Below are 25,512 nucleotides of genomic sequence, written 5' to 3' on the forward strand. Positions count from 1 at the left end.
CTCTGCTGTTGTTTCAGTCAGCTATCACAACACTAATTCTGGGACCCAACTACTCCAAAACACTATTACGGCAAAACAGGGCTTGAAACAACAATCCTTTATTCTTTGGGTTGCTGACTCCAAGGTGGGAGTGGCTTCAGACCTGCTTTATACTTCTTGGACCAGCAAACTAGCCAGGTATGTTCTTTACACTGTGAAAAACAAGAGTGCCAGAGGGGGAAGGAGAAACGTGAAATACCTCTTGAGGCCAGTCTCAGAACTGTCACACTGTCACTTCTGCCTATCTTTCTTTGGCCAAAAGCAAATGGAATGATCTAAGACCAACATGAACAGGGTGGAGAAACATGTTATCTCTAATGAGAGGAACTACAAAGCCATATTTCAAAGGGCATGCATGTGTGGAGTAGTGAAAAATTGGGAACAATAATGCTATCTACCACTGTTATCCACCTGGGACTTTCCGGCTTACTGCCAATTGGCAGTGGGAAAGAATTTCTTTTCAACGTGGCTGACAACAGAAATTATATGAATGACTTGGCAGGTGATATCTGTTCATAAGAAAAGGAATAAGGCTTTGTCTTTGCCTGCTCCTTAGTATGCTATGTTATGGACATGCAATATTATCGATTATTAATTAATTCCTTACAAATATCAAAGTGGCAATGGTTCCCATAAGTGGTAAGTTATTTTACAAGAAATGAGATAAAAAGACTACCTTAGAAAGGGTACTATGTTTGCAGTTTTCTGTTTATTGTGTATTAAAGATTTGAATGTTACCAACGTTTTATGAATTCTTTAGTTCAAAAGGGTGTCAATAGTCTCATAATTTAGAACTCAGGAATCCACACAACTTTGTCAAGAGTTAAGAGGATCTCTGATTAGCCATTATGCGCTTCAGGTTTCCCCTGTGTTCAAGAGCAAAAATTTCTTTCTTTTTTTTTTTTGAGACGGAGTTTCGCTCTTGTTACCCAGGCTGGAGTGCATGGCACGATCTCGGCTCACTGCAACCTCTGCCTCCTGGGTTCAAGCGATTTTCCTGTCTCTCGAATAGCTGAGACTATAGGCATGTGACACCACACCCGGCGAAATTTTGTATTTTTAGTAGAGACGGGGTTTCACGCTGTTAGCCAGGGTGGTCTCGAACTCCTGACCTTAGACAATCCCTCACTCCATCCCCCCCATTTCCTGCCTCGGCCTTCCAAAGTGCTGGGATTACAAGCGAGAGCCACCGCGCCCCGCCCAGAGTTGCTTTTTAAGATAGGAAAGGAAGACTCATTCTCAAGAAAATAGAGGCAACAACAGTATTAAGACAAGAAAGAGATCATTACATTATTAGGCTCTTCAGGGATTTCAATTTGGAGCCTCTTGCAGCTTTCTGACATTTGAGCGTTACTCTAGGATGATTTCTACAGTTCCTACGTCCCTTTCAAGCTACCTCTTATATTCCTCGGGGTTTCTTCTTTGCTCAAGACCAATTGTGAAGCCGTAAAAAAGAGTAATGCTGGAGCCAAGAAATGAGCTGGTGAATACGGCGCCAGGTGGCAGGTCCATCGCGGCGAGGCTGCAGGAGCCCGAGAGGGGAGCAAAATCAGCCCCGCGGGCACCGGGACAGACAGTGCTCTTTGTTAAAGAAACAAATACAAGAAAACGCGGCGGCTGGGAATGGTGGTGGTGAAGGAATAGCCTGAGGCGTCCTTATGCATAACTGTGCCTAAGAAAGCCCATTAAAGAGACGCTTCAACGCAGGGCAACCCCGGGCACCATGTCACTGTCTTTTGTGCACTTGAAGGCGCGTGAGAGTGCCCTGCTCGAAGGCTCCCCTTTGTGTGAAAGTGTAGAAACCAGAAGCGTGCAGCTACTGTGGGTTTTCGTTTTCGAATTCGTAGGCACTTAGACCAAAATACTCTTTCACCAAAACACTCTCTCATTCTCGCACCAACAACACTCAGACTTGAGTTAATTCTCCGTTGCTGACCGAGCGAGGAGCGACAAAGGCTTGGTGCGGATGCCCGCAGTTCTCCGGGCAGCGCCAAAGGGCCGCCCGCCGCGCTCCGCAGCTGCGCGCTGGGCCCAGCCGCCCGACCGCCAGCAAACGCCAGCACCAACCGCCGCGCCGCCGGGCTGTTGGGCGGGTGGTAATTTCTGGGAATGGGGCGGGGTCGCGGGTGTACTACGCCCGACGACTGCGAGCGGGGAGGAGGAGCGGGCGGCGCCGAGGGGCGCGAGGCTGGCGGGGCGGTGCGCCACGTGCGTCACCGGCCGGGGCGGGGCGGGCGTTGCGCTCCTGCCGCCCGCGCCCCCACCTTCCTCTTAGCCGAGGCTGAGGAGTGGGGACAGGAAGGACCGGGCTAGGAGTTTTTGCAAAACCTCGCCCCCTCGTAACTGTCAGACTGCCCGAGTGTGGGGCCGTCTCCGGAGAAGGGTGAGAGTCCTGAGTTGGGGATGCGGTGACGGCGGGGCCCGCGGGGGCCCTGGGGGGCGAGGGTGTGTGCGTGCGGTCCCGGCCGGCTGGGAGAAGCGGGCGGGCGCTGCAGGTGCACGCGCGGCCCCGTCGTCCTCACACGCCTGCCCCGTGCGGCGGAGCCCCCTGCACCAATCCCGGGCTGGAGTGGAGAGCGGGATCGGGGAGCCCGGGGATGGGGAGCCCCGGGCAGGGAGCCGGACAAGTGACGAGCGTCTTTACCTGGGAAGGCGGGTTTGGGAGAAGTTGGGCGCGGAGAGGAGGGCGGGATTCAAGAGAGCAAAAGAGGCAGGTTCAGTGGGCTGGTGGGGGCCCGAGGGCGGCGGGGCCCCGCGGGGTATAAATAGCCGGCCCGCGTTTGACAGGCGCTGCGGTGACTGGCGGTGCCGCTCCGGCCCCCCCGTCGCGTGGGGAGGGGAGGAGCGCTCAGAGCAGGCAGGGAGGGGGAGGCGGACTCCAGTGTCCTGGTGGTGGCGGCTGGAGGCCGAGGGGGAGGAGCCGAGGCGGGGGGTGGAGGGAGCGGGGCGGGGGCCACCATTGCTCCCCGCGCCGAGCTCTGTGTCGCCGCCGTAGCCTTGGCGGTTGGGGGTCGGTGGGGCGGCGCGGGCGGGGGGGCGCTGCGCGGGGCGGCGCGCCTGTTTTGTCTCCTCCTCTGCCTGTGGAGCGGCTCCGGCTGCTAGGGAGGCCCCGGCTCCCTCCGGACGCCCGGCCAACGGCAGTGGCGGCGGCTAGTCCGCGGTCCGCGGCCCTGCTGAGAGGGAAAGGGACGCCGCGGTCTTCCTGGGCGACGCAGAGAGCAGGTAAGAGCGCGGGCAGCCGAGGCTGGTGAGAGGGAGCGCGGAGGGCGCGGCGATAAAAGCCTAGCTGTCCCGTGTGCTGCCGCCTCCCTCCGCGCCCCCGCCCCGCGCTGGTGTTGTTTGCTTCGGGGTTTGCGGAGGGGTTTTCCGGCGGCTGTGGCGGTGACACCGGCCGGGCGCTGGGGGAAGGGGACTGAGTGTCCCCGGGCAACGGTCGCGGAGCGGGACTTGGAGAAAGGGGAAGGCGCGCTGCGCGCCTGCTCACGGGGAGCGCGGAGCGCGGGGCGCGGGGCAGGGCTGAGGGAAGAGGTTATGGACCCCGGCGGGGGGATGGGCCGAGCGCAGCTGGTCTCGCCGTGTTTACATCTCTGCGCGAGTCACCTCTTCCGAGAAGCGGACTGAACTGACCCGCCTCGTCCCGCGGGGAGGCCAGGGCGGGGGTCGGGCTCCGGAGGAAGCGCGTCCTGGGAGGGTCTGTGTAGGGCGGGAGTCTGCGGCCGGCGCTGGGGCTGAGCGGCGAGCTCAGGGCGGGACCTGGGAGGCTCCGGCCGCTCCGGGTGGCGGGGTGGGGGCTGGACACCAGTTTCCTTCCCTGTCTTGCCTGATCGCGGCTGCTTACCTTTCCTTCCCGGCGCTGCTCGCTTGCACGACAGGTTGTACTCGCCGTTCTTTTATTCTCCCTCTCCACGCCGGCACCCTGCTGCCACCTCCCCCTGTTCCCAAGGGGTAGGGAGGTTTGGCTCGGATCGGAATCTGTTTCTTAAACAAAACAAAAACGGGCTTGCAACACGCACGTCCAGTGACCGCCTTCTGGATCCCGGCAAAGCTGGCCCTCAGGGACCGCGAGACGGGATGGTCTAGTGGTTCGGGAGGAGGACGGGGAGGGCTCTGCCAGGGCTGGATGCTGTCTGTACCCCAGCAGCTTTGTGAGCAGGGCAGCCGAACCTTCTCTCTTGCTCCGTTTGGACATTTTTATTCTATGTTAATAAAGGACCGAAAAAAGATTCCGTAACACCAAGAATAATCCAGATCGCACAGTTTCTAATCTTTTTCCTCTGCCAGCATCCTGGATGGGCTCTTTCTGGGAGCCAGATTCGCTGCAGAATAGCCTTTAAGTTCTTAGGACTTAATTAAATGAGGAAGAGGGGGACATGTCATTGTAAAACTGTTAAAAATTCCCCACTTTCTTATGTTCATGAACATTTACTTCAGCTTACTGGTTTAAGTTTTAATCCGGTGATGAGAGAACAGTAATCGTGTGTTTGGTAATCAGATTTGCTTTCCTTTTTATCTGTGATTCTCTATCCAGAAGTAAATTATGCACTTTATTTAGTGCCAGAGTCACAGAAGTGTGTATGCTTTACTAAGAAAGAATTGGATATTTGTGTTTCAGAGTTTCTTCAAAAGGTAGAATGACTTATATAAGACTGGAAACCATTAAATTACATTTAAGGAAATTTAAGAATAATAAAACTTTATAGAGCATAGCAGTTTAGAGTACATTCATGTAAATATTATTGAGACAATAGCTAGTAAACATATGAAATAGAAAATTGAAATATCCCGGACATTTGAAATTTGAATATTTATGTCAACTTATTTTTAAGTTAATGATTTAACTCATTGGATTAATCATTGCCCCTCATTTCAGACATAAATACTCACTTACAAAATAATCAGCTTGAGTATGAAGAATTTGTAACTTTGAGATTTTTCTTTTTTTTTTTTTCCTCTTTTATTCTGCACTTATTGGTAAGATATTTGCAAACTTTGGGATTTTTCTATGCTAAGTAAACAGGATAGAAAATAGTACCTGTGGCGTGTAGGGTCTGCTAATGTTAATGGCTTTACTTGCTCATGTTGTATGCTATTTTTGGAGGGGGGTAACAGCTTCACTGTGATATAACTAACTTACATACTGTTCAGTTCGGTTTGAAGTGTACAATTTGGTGGGTTTATTAATCTGTTTTAAAAATTACTCCATTTTGCAGATGACCAACTCTGGTTTTTAGTACAGTTGTCCATCGGTATCTGTTGGGGAATGGTTCTAGGGCCTTCCTCAGATACCAGAATCTGTAGATGTTCAGGTCTCTTAAAATAAAATGGCATAATTGCTGGGTGCAGTGGCTTGTACCTGTAATCCCAGTTACTCAGGAGGCTGAGGTGGGAAGGTCTCTTGAGGCCCAAGTTTAGACACCAGCCTGGGCGACAGAACAAAATCTAGTCTCTTAGGAAAAATGAAGAAATAAAAATCGTGTAGTATTTGCATATAAACTATGTATATCCTCTTGTATGCTTTAAATCATCTCCAGATTACTTATTCTACCTAATGCAATGTGCATGCTATGTAAATCATACTGTGTATCGTTTAGGGAATAATGACCAGGAAAAAAGTTTGTAGATACTCATTTACAGACTTTTTTTTTTTTTTTTGAGTAGTTTCTGCACCTCATTGGTTGAATCCATGGATTCAAAAGTCATGGATATGGTGGGCCAACTGTATAGTCAAAGTTGTGCACACATCATTATAATCAATTTTAGAGCATTTTAATCATCCCCATACCTGGTTGATCCTGCCAGTAGCATTAAAAAAAAAAAAGAAAAAAAAATCATCCCCCAAAAGAGCCCCACATCCATTAGCAGTCACTCTTCATTTTCCCTCAGCACTCCCAGTCCTATGTAACCACTGATCGACTTTCTGTCTTTGTAGATTTGACTATTCCAGACATTTTATGTAAGTGAAACCACATATGTGGTCTTTTGTGACTAGCTTCTTTCACTTAGCATAGTGCTTTTGAAGTATGTCAATGTTGTAATATGTGTCAGTACTTCATTTCTTTCTTTTTTTTTTTTTTTTGAATTTAATCTATTTTATTTTTTATAGAGATGGGATTTCACCATGTTGCCCAGGCTAGTCTCAAACTCCTTGGCTCAAGCAATCCTCCTGCTTTGGCCTCCCAAAGTGCTGAGACTCCAGGCGCGAGCCACTGCACCCGATCCTGTTTAATTAAAAATTTTTTTTGTAGTCACTTTTTATTGCTGAGTAATATTCTGTTTATTGGATATATTACATTTCCATTTTTTTGACTACTATAATCCTGCTAGGAATGTTTCTGTTTTGTGTTGACATGTCATTTCTTTGGGTATGTACACTTTTTAAGAAATTAGCTTTTGGCTAGGTGCAGTCGCTCACTCCTATAATCCTAGCCCTTCGGGAGGCCGAGGCGGTCAGATCACCTGAAGTCAGGAGTTTGAGACCAGTCTGGCCAACATGGTGAAAACCCATCTTTACTAAAAATACAAAAAATTAGCCATGTGTAGTGGTGGGCACCTGTAATCCTAGCTATTTGGGAGGTTGAGGCAGGAGAATTGCTTAAACCCAGGAGGCGGAGGTTGCAGTGAGCTATTTTGCCACTGGGCTTCAGCCTGGGTGACAGCAAGACTCCATCTCAAAAAAAAAAAAAAAAAAAAAGAAGACATTAGCTTTTGACTTAACTGATACCAAAAGATTTGAGTATATAGTTCAATAATTTTACATAAATATATGGAATTATGAAACTGTCACCTTGAAATAGTTTTAGAACATTTCCATTGCCTCCAAAATTCCCTTATAGTTTTAGAACATTTCCATTGCCTCCAAAATTCCCTTAGCCTGTTTGCAGATAGATAACCCTTATTCCCAGCTTCAGCCTCAGGCAATCTGTGATTTGTTTTGTCTTCAGATGTTTGCTTTTTCTGGATATTTTGTGTAAATGGAGTCGTACAATGTGCAGTCTTTGTATCTGGCTTCTTTCACTTAACATAATGTTTTTGGGATTCATTCATATTGTAGTGCATATCCGTTTTTTGTTCCTTTATATTTTAGAATAGTATTTATTTGTATGGGTGTATGATAATCCCCTCTGCCCTTACCTGTGCAGGATACATTCAAGACCCCCAGGTCTTGAATGGGGATGCCTGAAATCTCAGGTAGTATTGAACACTATATTTTTTTCTTTTTCTTTTTTATTTGTTTTTATTTTTTAGAAAGCCTCAAGGCTAGGGGTTACAGTGGCCTGAACTAGCTGAACACTATATTTTTTTCTATATGTGCATACCTATGATAAAGTTTAATTTGTTAAAGAGGCATAATAAGAGATTAAAAATAATAATAGAATAGTTAATATGCAAATATCTTACCAATAAGTTCAGAGTAGTTAAAACAGAACAATATGCTATTCACAGTTTTGTGGATAGAAGATTTCTTCTTAGCAATAGGTAGTAGCAAACTCAGCATAAATTTTTTTTTTTGCTAGTAGAAAGTTTTTTTTTTTTTTTTTTTTTGCTAGTAGATATTAGCAAACTCAGCATCAAGTTTGTTTTTCCTTATTAAATTCAGAACTTTCACTTGTTCACTTGAAGTATTTTGCAGCTTCTCTTTGGCATATCCAAATTGTCATCCTCATTAATCTTGAGCTTTTGAGCCATTATTAAGTAAAATAAGGGTTACTTGAACACCAGCACTATGGTACCAGTTGATCTGATAACTTGAGATGGCCACTAAGTGACTAACGAGCAGGTAGTGTAGACAGTGTGAATACGGTGGATAAAGGGATGATTCAGCATGGTGTGAGGTTTCATCGTGCTACTCAGAATGGCACTCATTTTAAAACTTAGATTGTTTTTCTGAAATTTTCCATTTAACATTTTCAGACCATGTTTGACTATGGGTAACTGAAACTGGAAAGTAAAGCTGTAGGTAAGGAGGGATTACTGTAACACACTTTAACTGTTGACCAGTGTATAGGTGTTTCGATTATTATCAGTTTTTGACTATTTTGCATAACACTCCTTAAACATTTGAGTACAAGTCTTTTTTTTTTTTTTGAGACGGAGTTTCGCTCTTGTTACCCAGGCTGGAGTGCAATGGCGCGGCCTCGGCTCACCGCAACCTCCGCCTCCTGGGTTCAGGCAATTCTCCTGCCTCAGCCTCCTGAGTAGCTGGGATTACAGGCACACGCCACCATGCCCAGCTACTTTTTTTTGTATTTTTAGTAGAGACGGGGTTTCACCATGTTGACCAGGATGGTCTAGATCTCTTGACCTCGTGATCCACCCGCCTCGGCCTCCCAAAGTGCTGGGATTACAGGCTTGAGCCACCGCGCCCGGCCGAGTACACGTCTTTATGCGGACATATGGTTTTGTTTCTCTTGGTTAGATATCTAGGAGTAGAATTACAGCATCATATATTTAGCTTTTTAGGACACTGCCAAACTGTTGCCCAGAGTGGCTGTAACATGTTATATTCCTAACAGCAATGTATGAGAGTTCCAGTTTTCTTCACATCTTTGCCAACACTTATTATTGTTTGTCTTTTTTTTATTATAGCTGTTCTAATGGATATGGATTTGTTTGTTTGTTTTTGAGTCACTCTGCCACCCAGGCTGGAGTACAGTGGTGCAATCGCAGCTCATTGCAACCTCTGCCTCCTAGGTTCCAGTAATTCTCATGCCTCAGCCTTCTGAGTAGCTGGGTTTACAGGTGTACATAACCATGTCCAGCTTAGTTTTTGTATTTTTAGTAGAAATGGGGTTTCACCATGTTGCCCAGGCTGGTCTCCAACTCCTGAGCTCGGTCAGTCCTCCCGCCTTGGCTTCCCAAAGTGCTAGGATTACAGGAATGAGCCACCGTGCCTGGCCTGAATTTGTTAATTCAGTTTTTTTTTCTTTATTTTTCTCTTTATGCTGTTTAGTGGAGTCATTGTGATTTTAATTTTCCTTATGACTCATAGTGTTTCATCTTTTCGTAGATCTTTTTTCTTAACCCATTTATGCCTCAAGTTGCACATTTTTGTGTGTGACAAATCAGACCTTGAGCAGTAGGATATTAATAACTTCCACAAGCTTAGCATTCCAGTAATGAGACACTTAGCATAAATGGGCTGAAGACAGGGTCTTGCTCTGTTGCCCAGGCTGGAGTGCAGTGATGTGACCAGAGCTCACTATAGCCTTGACCTCACTGGCTCAAGCAGTCCCCCTACCTCAGCCTCCTGAGTAGCTGGGAATGGGGAATGCAGGTGCATATCACCAAGCCTGGTTAATTTTTTATTTTTATATTTTGTAGAGATGGGGGTCTCAGTCAAGAGTTGTCCAGGCTGCTCTTTTAACTCCTGGGCTGAAGTGATCCTTCCCTGTTGGCCTACCAAAGTGCTGGGATTAAAGCCTGCACCACCATGTCTGACTCATCCTTTTTGATGACATAGCTATTCAGATCTTTTGCTCCTTTTAAAATTGGGTTGTTTGGGCTGGGTGTGGTGGCTCATGCCTGTAATCCCAGCACTTTGGGAGGCCAAGGCGGGTGGCTCACCTGAGGTCAGGAGTTCGAGACCAGCCTGACCAATAATGGAGAAACCCCATCTCTACTAAAAATACAAAAATAACCTGGGCACGGTGGTGCATGCTTGTAATCCCAGCTACTCAGGAGGCTGAGGAAGGAGAATCACTTGAACCCCGGAGACGGAAGTTGCAGTGAGTTGAGATTGTGCTACTGTACTCCAGCCTGGGCGACAGAGCAAGGCTTTGTCTCCAAAAAAATAGAATAGAATAGGATGAAATAGAATAGAATAGCAAGGCTTTGTCTCAAAAAAATAAATTAACATAGAACAGAATAGAATAAAATAGTTGTTTGATATATTGGGTTGTAAGAGGTTTTTTTTAAAAATATATATTCTGAACCTAAAGTGCAATAGAATATATACATAAAAATGCATAGAGACATTCTTCGCGGGGAGTCGCCGCGGTTTTCTGCTTCAACAGTGCTTGGACAGAACCCAGCGCTCGTCCCCCACCCCGGCTGGCCGCCCAGCCCTCCATCACCTCCACACGGTGCCTTTGGACCGCCCCAAGGCCCCCGCTGGTGCGCCATGCAGCCATCGCCAGCCACTGCCACTGCTGCCTCTCCTTAGCTGCCGCCATGACGACCACATCTCCTTCGCAGGTGTGCCAGAACTGCCACCAGGATTAAGAGGCCGCCATCAACCACCAGATCAACCTGGAGCTCTAGGCCTCCTGTGTTTACCTGTCTGTGTCTTACTACTTTGACTGCAATGATGTGGCTTTGAAGAACTTTGCCAAGTACTTGCTTCACCAATCTCATGAGGAGAGGGAACATGCGGAGAAACTGATGAAGCTGCAGAACCAGCACGGTGGCTGCATCTTCCTTCAGGATATCAAGAAAACAGACCATGATGACTGGGGGAGCAGGCTGAATGCCGTGTAGTGTGCATTACATTTCGAAAAAAATGTGAAATCAGTCACTACTAAAACTGCACAAACTGGGCACTGACAAAAATGACCCCCATTTGTGTGACTTCATTGAGACACATTACCTGAATGAGTGGGTGAAATCCATCAAAGAATTCGGTGACCACGTGACCAACTTGCACAGGATGGTAGCACCCCAGTCTGGCTTGGCAGAATGTCTCTTTGACAAGCACACCCTGGGAGACAATGATAATGAAAGCTAAGCCTTAGGCTAATTTCCCCATAGCCACTGTCACCAAGGCAGTGCATGCATATTGGGGTTTCCTTTACCTTTTCTATAAGTTGTACCAAAACATCCATTTAAGTTCTTTGTACCATTCCTTCAAATAAAGAAATTTTGTACCAAAAAAAAAAGAATAAATATATATAATAAAAACTTTTTCACAAATTCAAAAAAATGTATTCTGGATGTAAGTTCTTTATTACAATAGATATATTATCTGTAAATATTCACAGTCTGTTGCTGGTCTTTTTTCTTAAAAAACTGGTGATTGAGATCTTTAAAAGTGCATTATTTATTTACTTATTTTTAAAGACTAGTCAATGCAGTAGTGAGAAGGGGGGAAAATCTTGAACTGTAGTTTCTGAATTTTTTCTTTTATAGATTATTGAAGAACTTTCTTTTCTTTTCTTCTTTTTTTTTTGAAACGGAGTTTCGCTCTCGTTACCCAGGCTGGAGTGTAATGGCGCGATCTCAGCTCACCACAACCTCTGCCTCCTGGGTTCAGGCAATTCTCCTGCCTCAGCCTCCTGAGTAGCTGGGATTACAGGCACGTGCCACTATGCCCAGCCAATTTTTTGTATTTTTAGTAGAGATGGGTTTTCACTATGTTGACCAGGACAATCTCGATCTCTTGACCTCATGATCGTGATCCACCCGCCTCGGCCTCCCAAAGTGCTGGGATTACAGGCTTGAGCCACTGCGCCTGGCTGAAGAACTTTCTGCCTAATCCAAGATCTTGAGATTTTTAAGTTTTCTAGAAATTTTATAGTTTTAGCTCTAACAGATTTTATCATCTATTTTGAATTAATTTCTGTGTATGGTGAGAAATAAGGTTCTAAATTCATCTTTTACATACAGATTGTTCTGTCAACCTAAATAAAAGACAAGAAAGTCCCTCTGGAAAAAAAAAAAAACCAATTCAGGAATGGACATTATAATGGGAATATGCATACCATAATAAACTATGTGCATATTCAGGGATGTGAAGGAAGACATACATTTTTAAAGGAAAAGTGAGGAGGATTACATCATTGTTTTAAATCCGTTATCTTTGGCTATAAAGATCAGTGACAAGAGTGGTGCCAGTCTGAGTTTGGACATTAAGTTACTTGGCAGATGTCCTTGCAGAAGTATTTTTATGTATAAGGTTGTGATTGCCTTTGTGTAAGATTGTGGCCTTTTTTTGTGTGTGTGATAGTTTTTTTGTTTCTGTTTTTGTTTTTTTTTTATTGAGATGGAGTCTCACTCTGTTGCCAGGTTGGAGTGCAGTGGGGTGATCTCAGCTTACTGCAACCTCCACCTCCCGGGTTCAAGCAGTTCTCCTGCCTCAGCCTCCCACAGAGCTGGGACTACAGGCCTCTGCCACCACGCCCGGATAATTTTTGTATTTTCAGTAGAAATGGGGTTTCACCATATTGGCCAGGCTGGTCTCGAACTCCTGACCTCAAGTGGTCTGCCTGCCTTGGCCTCTGAAAGTGCTGGGGTTACAGGCGTGAGCCACCAGGTCTGGGCAATAGTTATATGTGTTTTTTTAAAATCAGGTGTTCATGCATGAGAAACCTCCTTTCATGGCCTTCCCTAGCTCCGTTTGTCAGAGCTTTTAGCATAAATGACTCAATTTTAATTCTAACAACTTTTACATTTTCCCCTTTTGATCAACATCTTACTTTGGGCCCAGGCATGGTGACTCATGCCTGTAATCCTAGCACTTTGGGAAGCAGAGGCTGGAGGATTGCTTGAGCCCAGCAGTTTGAGACCCACCTGGGCAACATGGCATGACCCTGTCTCTAAAAAAAACAAAACAAAAAGGAGTTTTCTTTGAAAGCGTCACTGACCAATCATCTTGTAGTTAGGTTTTACTTATCTTTACATGCCAGAGTGAACCTGTTCTGGGTTGTTGGTATGGTCCCATGTTGGAGGGAATGCTTGGCAAACTAGGAGTCAGTGTCAGGACCCTTTCAGTCACATTTGAGCAACAAGAAAAGTTTGGAGGGAGTGATTCTTAGGCTAAGTCTACTGGGAATCCATTATTAAGATGAGTTTTTATCTGTTCCCTAAATGTTGGCTATCATCTCAAGGTGTAGGGCCAGCCCAGCATAATTCTGTTGGGAGTAGTACTTCTACAGAAATGTAACAAATAACATGTACAAAGTTTAAAAAGAAAATACTAAGTAAGATTAATAGTAATATGGTAATACCAGTTTACATAATGGTTTTCAGCCCTGAAGCTAGACCTAAAGGCAATCAGTTGAATAAACAAAGTGACTATGGAATACTAGATCAGACCTGTTGTAACCATGTGTTCTGTTTTCTTATTTTGTATATGAGTCTCTACTTTCTCAAAGGAATTTATCCAGGTAAGCCGGGCACAGTGGCTCACTCCTGTAATCCCAGGACTTTGGGGGGCTGAGGCAGGCAGATCACCTGAGGTCAGGAGTTAAGAGACCAGCCTGACCAATATGGTGAAACCCTGTCTTAAAAAAAAAAAAAAGAATTTATCTAGGTACATCATGTAGTATTTTTTTTTTTTTTTTGAGACGGAGTTTTGCTCTTGTTACCCAGGCTGGAGTGCAATGGCACAATCTCGGCTCACCGCAACCTCCGCCTCCTGGGTTCAGGCAATTCTCCTACCTCAGCCTCCTGAGTAGCTGGGATTATAGGCACGCGCCACCATGCCCAGCTAATTTTTTGTATTTTTAGTAGAGACGGTGTTTCACCATGTTGACCAGGATGGTCTCGATCTCTTGACCTCGTGATCCACCCGCCTCGGCCTCCCAAAGTGCTGGGATTACAGGCTTGAGCCACCGCGCCCGGCCCTACATCATGTAGTATTAGTAATAGCACAGATATTACTTAACCAATAGCTAATGCGGAGCAATTTTATCATTTTGTATTCCATAACTGGGTTGAATTAAAGCAGATTGAATAATTTTGTTAAGGATGTTGTCAGAGTCGACCCACTAGGTGGACTGAAGGATCTCTTAGGTTCTGTCAAGTTACCAATGGAAGCTACTGATTGTGAAATTTCAATTACAACATTATCTTGCCAAGTGAAAGTTATGTGTTAAGAGGGGTAAGAGTCTCCCCCCTTGTTCAGTTATCTTGGGAAAAGCTGTCTACAGTGTGGAACCCTCGACTTCTCATCCTGGCTTGCACTTTGAATGTCTCTGGTTAAAGGCGTTGGGCAGTTTGGTGAACTTTTCTGTGTGGCTCAGACATTGAGGACCAGACTTACCGCTTAAAATTCATCAAGTTTCATCTTATAGGGCTGCAGAGACATTTCTGTTTTAATAATTCTGTGGAAGAAAGTTGGATTGGAGGAACCTAGAAGAATTTAGAATCTAGGCCAGTTTGCAGGTAGATAATAAAGACTCAAATACAATGTTCAGGCTATAGTCTAATAACAGATACATACAGGTAGCTTTTCTTTCTTTCTTTCTTTCTTTTTTTTTTTTTGAGACAGAGTCTCGCTCTGTCACCAGGCGCAAGGCTAGAGTGCAGTGGCGTGATCTTGGCTCACTGCAACCTCCACCTCCCGGGTTCAAGCAGTTCTCCTGCCTCAGCTTCCCGAGTAGCTGGGACTACAGGCGGATGCCACCATGCCCAGCTAGTTTTTGTATTTTTAGTAGCGACAGGGTTTCACCATGTTGGCCAGAATTTGATCTCTTGACCTCCTGATCCGCCTCCCAAAGTGCTGGGATTACAGGGGTGAGCCACCCTGCGAGCCACCCTGCCGCCAGGTAGCATTTCTTTAGAAACATAACTTTTCTCTTTATAGTCATCCCTCTACCAAAGATAATCAGAATCAGATAAATTTGTTTACAAAATAGTTTTTTTGTCTGATCATTTACATAAGTGCAGCTGTTGGCCACAAAGAAATCTCAGATTTATAAACCTTTCAAGGCCAGGAAGCCAAACCAAAGCAGGCATTAGATTTCACCTACAGCCTTGAGGTTCCTGGACCGGCCAAAAAGTGACAGATTATATTCTCTAGCTGTAAGGATGGGAACTCTTGAACCCAGACATTCCATGTAGATCTTCAAATATGATATTTCAGTCAAAGCCTTGGTAATGTAACTAATGTTTCCAATTGTATTTTGTAATAAGGAGAGCAGATTTTTATTGAATTTATGCAAACAACACTATATTATCATAAAAATAAGAAGACTCATGAATAGTTTCTGAATTTTGGAGGGAGGGATCAAGTAAGGAGAAAAAGTAAATGCTTCTGCTTTTGTTGAGAGAAGTATTATCTTACCAAATTACTGCAAATAATTGATACTTTAAGAGAATAAATTTTCTTAAATCTGGAAAACAAAACATTAAAGAACCAACAATATTTCAAATAAAAGTCATAAAAAGATCATTGATTATTTAATCTCATATTTTATGTTAATCTTAATTTGCAGTTTCTCCAGCTAATCAATTTCTTCATTAGAATTGTGGAACATATTTAGTCCATTGAGCTTAATTCTTAGAAATGTATATTTAAGAGTACAAGTCTTTTCCATGAATCTGATTGCAGATATTTTTAAAATTTATCTTTGAGATGGAGTTTCACTTTGTCACCTAGGCTGGAGTGGAATGATGTGATGTCAGCTCACTGTAACCTCCGCCTCCCAGGTTCAAGTGGTTCTTGTGTCTCAGCCTTCCAAACAGTTGGGATTACAGGTGCACACCAGCACACTCAGCTACTTTTTGTATTTTTAGTATTTTTTTCTTTTTCTCGTTCTCCTTTCTTTCTCTTTCTCCCTCCATTTTTCTCTTCTTCCTTTTTTTTGATGTAGAGACTCGCTCTGTCTCCACTGCGATCACACCTCACTGCAGGCTCAGCTTCACTGGCTCAAATGATTCTTCCACCTCAGCCTCCTGAGTAGCGACTATAGGCACTTGCCAGTGTGTCTGGTTAATTTTTGCATGTTTTTAGAAACAGAGTTTCACCATGTTGCCCAGGCTAGTCTTGAACTCCCGGGCTCAAGTGATCTTACTGTTTCTGCCTCCCAAAGTGCTGGGATTACAGGCACGAGCCACTGTGCCTGGCCCACACACAAAATTTATTTAATAAATTTATCCTTCACAAACCTTCTACAACTTAATCAGACCTTCCAGAACATTCTTGGGCCTTTAGCTTTGTCCTGTACTTTCTCTTACTTACATAAACAGTCATTTCACTTTAGGATGCAGTTTACTTTCTTTTTTCCTCATCATTTTGAAAAGTTACTCTCCTTTTAACCTTCCTTTCCAAAATTACATCCTTGTAACATTCTTTACATTTACCTCTCCTGCTTACTGAGTTCTTTTTATCTTATTTCTTTACTAAATATTACTTTTAACAACCTTAAATAACCTCTGAATTTAGACAATGTTAATTCTTTTTTCTCGGTGAATAATGCATTCCTATGCTTTTCTCATAATTTCTCTCATCAAAGCCACATGATATTTTTTGGTATACTTTATATACAGAATTATATACACTAGTTAGAATTTCTAACTTACTAACCTTGATTTTTAGTGAAAACCTAGGAAGTATGAAATGTTGGTCTATCGTATATCAGTATTTTATAGATGAGAATCATTGGCCAGATGCAGTGGCTCACGCCTGTAATCCCAGCACTTTGGGAGGCCGAGGTGGATGGATCGTGAGGTTAGGAGATTGAGACCATCCTGTCTAACACGGTGAAACCCCACCTCTAAAAAGAAAAAAAAAAGAATCTTTTTTTTTTTTTTTTTTTTTGAGAGTTTTGCTCTTGTTACCCAGGCTGGAGTGCAATGGCGCGATCTCGGCTCACCACAACCTCCGCCTCCTGGGTTCAGGCAGTTCTCCTGCCTCAGCCTCCTGAGTAGCTGGGATTACAGGCACGCGCCACCATGCCCAGCTAATTTTTTAGATTTTTAGTAGAGACGGGGTTTCACCATGTTGACCAGGATGGTCTCGATCTCTTGACCTCATGATCCACCCGCCTCAGCCTCCCGAAGTGCTGGGATTACAGGCTTGAGCCATCGCGCCCGGCAAAAAAGAATCATTTTATAATTTTTATTTTTTATATTTTGGGTTAGGGTCTCTCACTATTGCTCAGCCTAGAGTGCAGTAGCATGATGATAGCGTACTATACTCTGAGGTCAAGTGATCCTCCTGTCTTAGCCTCCAGAGTAGGTGGGTTTACAGGAGCATGCTACCAGGTATGGCTAATTTAAAAATTTTTTTGTAGAGACAGGGTCTTGCCATGTTGCTCAGGCTGGTCTTGGACTCCTGACCTTAAGTGATCCTATTGCCCCAGACTTCAAAAGTGCTGGGATTGCAGGTGTGAGCCACTATGCCTAGACTTTTAAATAATTATTACATTCTCCAAAACATAATTTTATGTGTATTAATAGACTTAAACATATTCAGTCTTTCTGTAAGATTTAAGAAGGCAAGCGCAAATGTATTTATGTTCAGCAGTTAGTGTTTCAGAAATGATCTGGACATTTAATGAGTATCACTTAATTTAGCATAACTTTAAGATTTCAAATTTTGTGAAAAGTTCATGTATAAACATTTAATTTCATTTACATTATATATATATATATATATATATATATATATATATATATATATATATGGAGCTGGAGTCTTGCTCTGTTGCCCAGGCTGGAATGCAGTGGCACAATCTTGACTCACTGCAGCCTCTACCTCCTGGGTTCAATTTTCCTGCCTCAGCCTCCTGAGTAACTGGGATTACAGGTACCTGCTACCACACCCGGCTATTTTTCATATTTTTAGTAGAGATGGGTTTTCACCATGTTGGTCAGGCTGGTCTTGAACTGGCTGGTCTTGGACTCCTGACCTCCTTATCTGCCCACCTCAGCCTTCCAGAGTGCTGGGATTTCAGATGTGAGCCACCTTGCGTGGCCTGTAATTTATTTCTTATTGCTTTTTGAGATGGAGTTTTGCTCTTGTTGCCCAGGCTGGAGTGCATTGGCACGATCTTGGCTTACTGTAACCTCAGACTCCTGGGTTCAAGTAATTTTCCTGCCTTAGCCTCCCGAGTAGCTGGGATTACAGGCATGTGCCACCAGGCCCAGCTAATTTTGTATTTTTAGTAGACATGAGGTTTTCCTATGATGGTCAGGCTGGTCTCGAATTCCCAGCCTTGGGTGATCCTTCTGCCTCGGCCTCCCAAAGTGCTGGGATTGTAGGCATGAGCTACTGCACCCAGCTGATGTGTACATTCTTAACTACAGCCGTGAGTACAACTATATGCTGAGTTGTGTAAGTCCTAGAAAATCTCCAAATGTAGGGGTGATCTGTGAGAACCCTGACACAGCCCTTCAGACTAAAAAGGATTCTGTCCTGCTGAGGCTGAAGATTTATGTTTTAACCACTGTGGAAGAGGTTTATTTCCTTCTGCCTGTAATCCAGTTACTCTGGAGGCTGAGGCAGGAGAATTGCTTGAACTCAGGAGGTGGAGGTTGTAGTGAGCTGAGATTGAGCCATTGCACTCCAGCCTGGGTGACAGAGCGAGAAATAATAATATCTGTTTTGTAGGATTGCATAGATTAACTACATGTAATATGTTTGATACATATAATGAGTTTAGAACAATGCCTGGAATGGAGTAAGTGCTCTATGAATGTTACTTCTTCTTCTTCTTCTTATTTTTATTGTTTTTTTGAAACATGGCCTCCCTATGTCGCCCAGGCTGGAGTGTGGTGGTGTGATTTCAGCTCACTGCAACCTCCACCTGCTGGGTTCAAGCGATTCTCCTGCCTCAGCCTCCAAAGTAGCTGGGATTACAGGTGCCTGTCACTACGCCCAGCTAATTTGTGTGTTTCCTAGTACAGACGAGGTTTCACAATGTTAAGTCAGGCTGGTCTCGAACTCCTGACCTCAGTTGATCCACCTGCCTAGGCCTCCCAAAGTGCTGGGATTACAGGCGTGAGTTACTGCGCCCTGCCAAATGTTACTTATTATTATCCTGTCCTTGTTTGGAAGGAGAAAGAATAATACTCTAAGCTATTTATTGGCTTTCTTCTAGGAAAAATTCACTTTAGTGGATTCATATTCTTTCAAACCGTAATATTAACGGCTGGGCATGGTAGCTCACGCCTGTAATCCCAGCACTTTGAAAGGCTGGGGCAGGTGGATCATTTGAAGTCAGGAATTTGAGACCATCCTGGCCAACATGATGAAACCATGTCTCTACTAAAAATACAAAAATTAGCTGGGTGTGGTAGTGCACACCTGTAATCCCAGCTGAGGCAGGAGAATTGCTTAAACCTGGGAGACGGAAGTTACAGTCAGCTGAGATTGTGCCGCTGCACTCCAGCCTGGGTGACAGAGACTCCATCTCAAAAAAACCCCCAAAAACAAAAAAGCAGAATATTAAGAGGATTCTTGAAAAAAGACAGTTCTTTTCTGCCTTCTTTTTAAATCATGAAAGTGAGGAAGTTCGTAAATATTAGAATGATCTGCACTTAGGGTTTTTAGAATGGCAGTTGCTTGACTGGCAATTTATTTCTCCTTAAACGAGAAAATTTTTTGCTTTGTTCAACACAAACTAACTAGATTTTAGATTTTTTTTTTTTTTTTGAGACAGAGTTTCGCTCTTGTTGCCCAGGCTGGAGTGCAATGGCGCGATCTCGGCTCACCGCAACCTCCGCCTCCTGGGTTCAGGCAATTCTCCTGCCTCAGCCTCCTGAGTAGCTGGGATTACAGGCACACGCCACCAGGCCCAGCTAATTTTTTAGTATTTTTAGTAGAGACGGGGTTTCACCATGTTGACCAGGATGGTCTTGATCTCTTGACCTCGTGATCCACCCGCCTCGGCCTCCCAAAGTGCTGGGATTACAGGCTTGAGCCACCGCGCCCGGCCTAGATTTTAGATTTTGTTAATGACTAGGAATCTGCTGTATGTCCTGGTCACCTTTAGCTCCAGCCTCCTATAAAGGAATTGATTGACTACCCTAAGCCAGTTGAAACAGTTTTTAAAACCTTTTACGTATCTTTTTTTTTTTTTTTTTTGGATGAATGAGAGGCAGTTGTGACCAAAGTTGAGACTTTTATTTATTTATTTTATTTAAAGACAGGGTTTCACCATGTTGGTCAGGCTGGTCTTGAACTCCCAACCTCAGGTGATCTGCCCACCTTGGCCTCCAAAGTGCTTGGATTACAGGTGTGAGCCACTACGCCTGGCCCAAACTTGAGACTTTTTAAACATCTGAACAATTGACAGGGCCTAATTAAGCCTTAACTCTGATGATCATTACTTTTTCCCTAACCTAAACATTCCATCCATGTCCTTTTGTCTAGTTCTTACTTGATTTGGTAGTTTGCTTATTCACAGAATACACATAGCTAAATACATTTGTTTATAATGTATTTAATATATCTTGAGAATAGTTCCTGGAGTAAGTCTAGGAGTGAATATTCATGTAAGTTTTAGGATTATTGATTAATATGCAAACCTTTGTTGATTCTCTTTAGCCTTTAAGATTAACTTAATATGATTGCTTCCTTCCTGAACTTACTCTGACCCCTAGTATTCCTTCTCCAGAATCTGAGCATATGTGAAATGATAATAGAGAGATTAGAAAGATAAAAACATTCTAGGGCCGGGCGAGGTGGCTCAAGCCTGTAATCCCACCACTTTGGGAGGCCGAGGCAGGTGGATCACGAGGTCAAGAGATCAAGACCATCCTGGTCAACATGGTGAAACCCCGTCTCTACTAAAAATACAAAAAATTAGCTGGGCATGGTGGCGCGTGCCTGTAATCCCAGCTACTCAGGAGGCTGAGGCAGGAGAATTGCCTGAACCCAGGAGGCGGAGGTTGCGGTGAGCCGAGATCGTGCCATTGCACTCCAGCCTGGGTAACAAGAGCGAAACTCCGTCTCAAAAAAAAAAAAAAAAAAAGAAAAAACAAAAAACGAAAGATAAAAACATTCTAAATATTTAGCTAGGTAGTAATATTTTTGTTGTTGTTGTTGTTTCAGAGATGGGGTCTTTTTATTTTGCTCAGGCTGATCTTGAACTTCTGGGCCCAAATGATCCTCTTGTCTCAGCCTCCCAAACTGCTGTAATTACAGGTGCAAGCTGCTATGCTCAGCCCAGCAGTATAATTTTTAGCTCCAGTGGTTGACTGGACAGCTAGGTCAAGTTGATTTTTTAAATTGTCTGTATACTTATCAAGTCTTTAAATAATTAAGTTTGTTATTCAATGTATTTTTATTTTCTTTTTTTTTTTTTGAGATGGAATTTTGCTCTTGTAGCCCAGGCTGGAGTGCAGTGGCGTGATCTCAGCTCACTGCAACCTCTGCCTCCTGGGTTCAAGCGATTCTTCTGCCTCAGCTTCCTGAGTAGCTGGAATACAGACACCTGCCACCATATGTCCAGCTGATTTTCTGTATTTTTAGTAGAGATGGGCTTCACCATGTTGGTCAGGCTGGTCTTGAATTCCTGAACTCAGGTGATCCACATACGTTGTCCTCCCTAAGTGTTGGGATTACAGGCGTGAGCCACTGCACCTGGCTATTTTACTTCATTTTTAATTAATTAATTATTTATTTTTTTGAGACGGAGTTTCGCTCTTGTTACCCAGGCTGGAGTGCAATGGTGCGGTCTCGGCTCACTGCAACCTCTGCCTCCTGGGTTCAGGCAATTCTCCTGCTTCAGCCTCCTGAGTAGCTGGGATTACAGGCCACCATGCCCAGCTAAATTTTTTGTATTTTTAGTAGAGACAGGGTTTCACCATGTTGACCAGGATGGTCTCGATCTCTTGACCTTATGATCCACCTGCTTCGGCCTCAAAGTGCTGGGATTACAGGCTTGAGCCACCACGCCCGGCCTTTATTTTTATTTTTATTTTTGAGATGGAGCCTCCCTGTGTTGACCAAGCCAGGCTGGAGTGCAGTGGTTTGATCTTGGCTCACTGCAGCCTCCGCCTCCCAGGTTCAAGGGATTCTCCTGTCTCAGCCTCCGGAGTAGCTAGGACTATAAGCATGAGCCATCATGCCCGGCTAATTTTTTTATTTTTGTATTTTTAGTAGAGATGGGGTTTCATCATGCTGGCCAGGCTAGTCTTGGAATACCTAACCTCAGGTGATCTGTCCACCTTGGCTCCCAGAGTGCTGGGATCACAGGCATGAGCCACCATGCCTGGCCCCTATTTTAATTTTTTAATGAATGTTTTTATTATTACTATTAATTTTTTTTTGTTTGTTTTTTGTTTTGAGACAGAGTCTCATTCTGTCACCCAGGCTGCAGTGGCACAGTCTTGGCTCACTGCAACCTTGCCTCTCGGTTTCAAGCAATTCTCGTGCCTTAGCCTCCAGAGTAGCTGGGAGTATAGTTGTATGCCACCATGCCTGGCTAATTTTTGTATTTTTAGTAGAGGCAGTGTTTCACCATTTTGCACAGGCTGGTCTGGAACTCCTGACCTCAAGCCATTCACCCATCTCAACCTCCCAAAGTGCTGGGATTACAGATGTGAGCAACTACACCTGGCCTATTATTTTAAAATTATTATTATTATTATTTTTTATTTTTTACTTTATTTTATTTTATTTTTTTTTTGAGACGGAGTTTCGCTGTTGTTACCCAGACTGGAGTGCGACGGTACGATCTCAGCTCACCGCAACCTCCGCCTCCTGGGTTCAAGCAATTCTCCTGCCTCAGCCTCCCGAGTAGCTGGGACTACAGTCGTCCACTACCACGCGCGGCTAATTTTTGGATTTTTAGTAGAGACGGGGTTTCACCTTATTCACCAAGATGGTCTCGATCTCTTGACCTTGTGATCTACCCGCCCCGTCCTCCCAAAGTGCTGGGATTATAGGTGTGAGCCACCGTGTCTGGCCTTATTTTTTATTTTTTGAGACGGAGTCTCGCTCTGTCTCCCAGGCTGGAGTGCAGTGGTGTGATCTCAGTTCTCTGCAACCTCTGCCTCCCAGGTTCAAGTGATCCTTCTGACTTGGCCTCCCGTGTAGTTGAGATTACAGGTGTGTGCTACTACACCCAGTGTATTTTTGTGTTTGTCATCGAGATGAGGTTTTACCATGTTGGCCAGGCTGGTCTTGAACTCCTGACCTCTAGTGATCTGCTCACCTTGGCCTTTAAAAGTGCTGGGATTACAGGTGTGAGCCACCATGCTGGCCCATTTTTTAAAATTTAAATTTTAGATTCGGAGGGTACGTGTGCAAGTTTGTTCCAAGGGTATATTAGATGATGCTGAGGTTTGGGCTTCTATTGATCCTGTCACCCAGATAGTGAACATAGTGTAAGAACTTCCAATGGGAAGTTTTTCCACCCTTGTCCCTTCCCCCTCCATTTTTTTGAAGTCCCCAAGTGTCTGTTGTTCCTTTTGTTGTGTCTGTGTATACCAGAGATGTAGCTCCCACTTATAAGTAAGAACATGTGATACTTGGTTTTGTTTCTGTGTTAATTTGCTTAAGCCTCCACCTGCATCCGTGTTGCTGCAGAGGAAATGATTTCATTCCTTTTTATGGCTGTGTAGTATTCCATGGTGTACATGTACCACAATTTCTTTATCTGATCCACCATTGATGGGCAGTTAGGTTGATTCCATATCTCTGCTCTTCTGAATAGTGCTTGATGAACGTGCAAGTGCATGTGTCTTTTGATAGAACAATTTACTTTTCTTTGGGTATTACCCAGTAGTGGGATTGCTGAGTCAAATGATAGTTTCTTTGTAGTTCTTTGAGAAATCTTCAAACTGCCTTCCATAGTGGCTGAACTAATTTACATTTCCACTAAAAGTGTATAAGCATTCCCTTTTCTCTGCAGCTTTGTTAACATCTGTTATTTTTTGACTTTTCAATGGCCACGCTGACTGGTGTGAGAGGGTATTTCAGGTTTTTTTGTTTTTGTTTTTGTTTTTTTGTTTTTTGTAATGGGATCTCATTCTTTTGCCCAGGTTGGTGTGCAGTGGAACAGTCATGGCTCACTGCAACCTGTGCCTCCCCAGCTCATGCCTCAGCCTCCCAAGTAGCTGCGACCGCACATGTGCACCACCACACTGGCTAATTTTTGTGGTTTATGGATACGGGGTTTCTTCATGTTGTTGCCCAGGCTAGTCTCAAACTCTTGGGCTCCAGAGATCTGTTCACATCAGCCTCCCAAAGTGCTGGGATTACAGGTGTGAGCCACTGTGTCTAGCTTATTGTGGTTTTGACTTGTATTTCTATCCAGAATATATTTACATACTTTCCTGTTCAGTTTTCGCCATCACAAAACAGGTTGAACAAGTCACTGTTGATTAGGTTATGTGTGGGAACCTGACTATGTTCTTTGGTTGAAGATTTTCTCGAAACGTCAAAACATTTCTGATAAGGAAAGCATCAGAATATCTTCAAAGTGCTTGGCACTGTGGTCCATGCCTGTAATTCCAGCACTTTGGGAGGCTAAGATGGGAGGATTGCTTGAAGCCAGGAGTTTCAGACCAGCCTGGGCAACATAATGAGACCCCATCCTTGCAAAAAATGAAAAATCCTTAGTTGGGTATGGTGGCATGTGCCTATAGTCCTAGCTACTCAGGAGCCTGAGGCAGGAGGATTGCTTGAGCCCAGGAGGTTGAGGCTGCAGTGAGCTGTAATATGATGCCATTGGATTCCAGCCTGGGTAACAGAGTGAGACCCAGTGTCAAAAAAGAAAAAATTATACAGAATTTTGATGATATCATAAATATCTAAGTTCATTTCTTATCTCTGTGTATATATGAGGGAGGGGGAGAGATTAATATTTTAGTCAATGATGGATCAGATATTTAACAGTAGTCCTGTAATATTGTAACACCTTAGTTTTACTGTACCTTTTCTATGTTTAGATATGTTTAGATACACGAATACTTTCCATTGTGTTAAAGTTATCTATAGTATTCAGCATAGTAACATGCTGTACAGGTTTGTAGACTGGAAGCAGTAAGCCGTATCATATAGCCTAGGTGTGTAGGTAGGCTACACCATCTATGTATTTGTAAGTACACTCTATAAGGTTTGCACAATGACAAAATCCTTAGGTCCAAAAGTGCGTAAGGACCTAAGGATGCATTTCTCAGGACGTATTCCTGCCATTAAGCAATGCATCACTGTATGTGTACACCACATAAGAATATATGTGTAAAATTAAGGCTGGGTGCGGTGGCTCCTGCCTGAAATTCCAGCACTTTGGGAGGCTGAAGAGGTTGGATGATTTGAAGTCAGGAGTTCGAGACCAGCCTGGTCAATATGGTAAAACCCCTTCTCTACTAAAAATACAAAAATTAGCCAGGCATGGTGGCATGTGCCTGTAATCCCAGCTACTTGGGAGGCTGAGGCAGGAGAATTACTTGAACCTGGGAGGCAGAGGTTGCAGTGAGCTGAGATTGTACCACTGCACACCAGCCTGGATGATGGAGTGAGACTCTGTCTTAAAAAAAAAAAAAGTATATATATGTGTGTGTGTATGTAAAATTAAGAACATATATCTTAATTGGATTCCTCAGTGTCAAGGCCATGAATATTTAAGATATCATTAGTCATGATATGAGACCATGTGTATACCACATAAGAATATATGTATAAGATTAATAACATCTTAACTGGATAACTCAGTGTCAAGGCCGTGAGTAAATAAGGATTTTAAGATTGTTAGTTATTGTATGAGACTCTTGAAAATTTACTTTTATGATTGACAAGTTATATTGCGTAATTTTCCAATTAGCCTCTTCAATCAATTTTTTCTTGTTAAATGAGCTGTA

At 43.9% G+C, this 25,512-nt stretch overlaps 1 protein-coding gene and 1 pseudogene across 7 annotated transcripts in view; both read left to right on the plus strand.

Annotated features, from left to right (window-relative positions):
- Window positions 1-3,019: 3,019 nt before the first annotated feature.
- The window catches only part of ELF2 (E74 like ETS transcription factor 2), a 144,336-nt gene continuing 121,843 nt past the window's right edge, over window positions 3,020-25,512 (plus strand). For 4 of the 7 annotated variants that reach the window (XR_012517005.1, XM_074396901.1, XM_039479050.2 and 1 more), the window contains exon 1: window positions 3,021-3,261. The gene's annotated coding sequence lies outside the window, so the exon portion shown is untranslated. Of the gene's footprint in view, window positions 3,262-25,512 lie in introns of all 7 variants that reach the window. The other 3 variants (XM_039479053.2, XM_039479054.2, XM_074396904.1) reach the window with 2 other exon arrangements.
- On the plus strand, window positions 3,268-17,296 carry LOC141584070 (ferritin heavy chain pseudogene; annotated as a pseudogene).

Source organism: Saimiri boliviensis, chromosome 3 (genome assembly GCF_048565385.1).
Source record: "Saimiri boliviensis isolate mSaiBol1 chromosome 3, mSaiBol1.pri, whole genome shotgun sequence".
NCBI lineage: Eukaryota > Metazoa > Chordata > Mammalia > Primates > Cebidae > Saimiri > Saimiri boliviensis.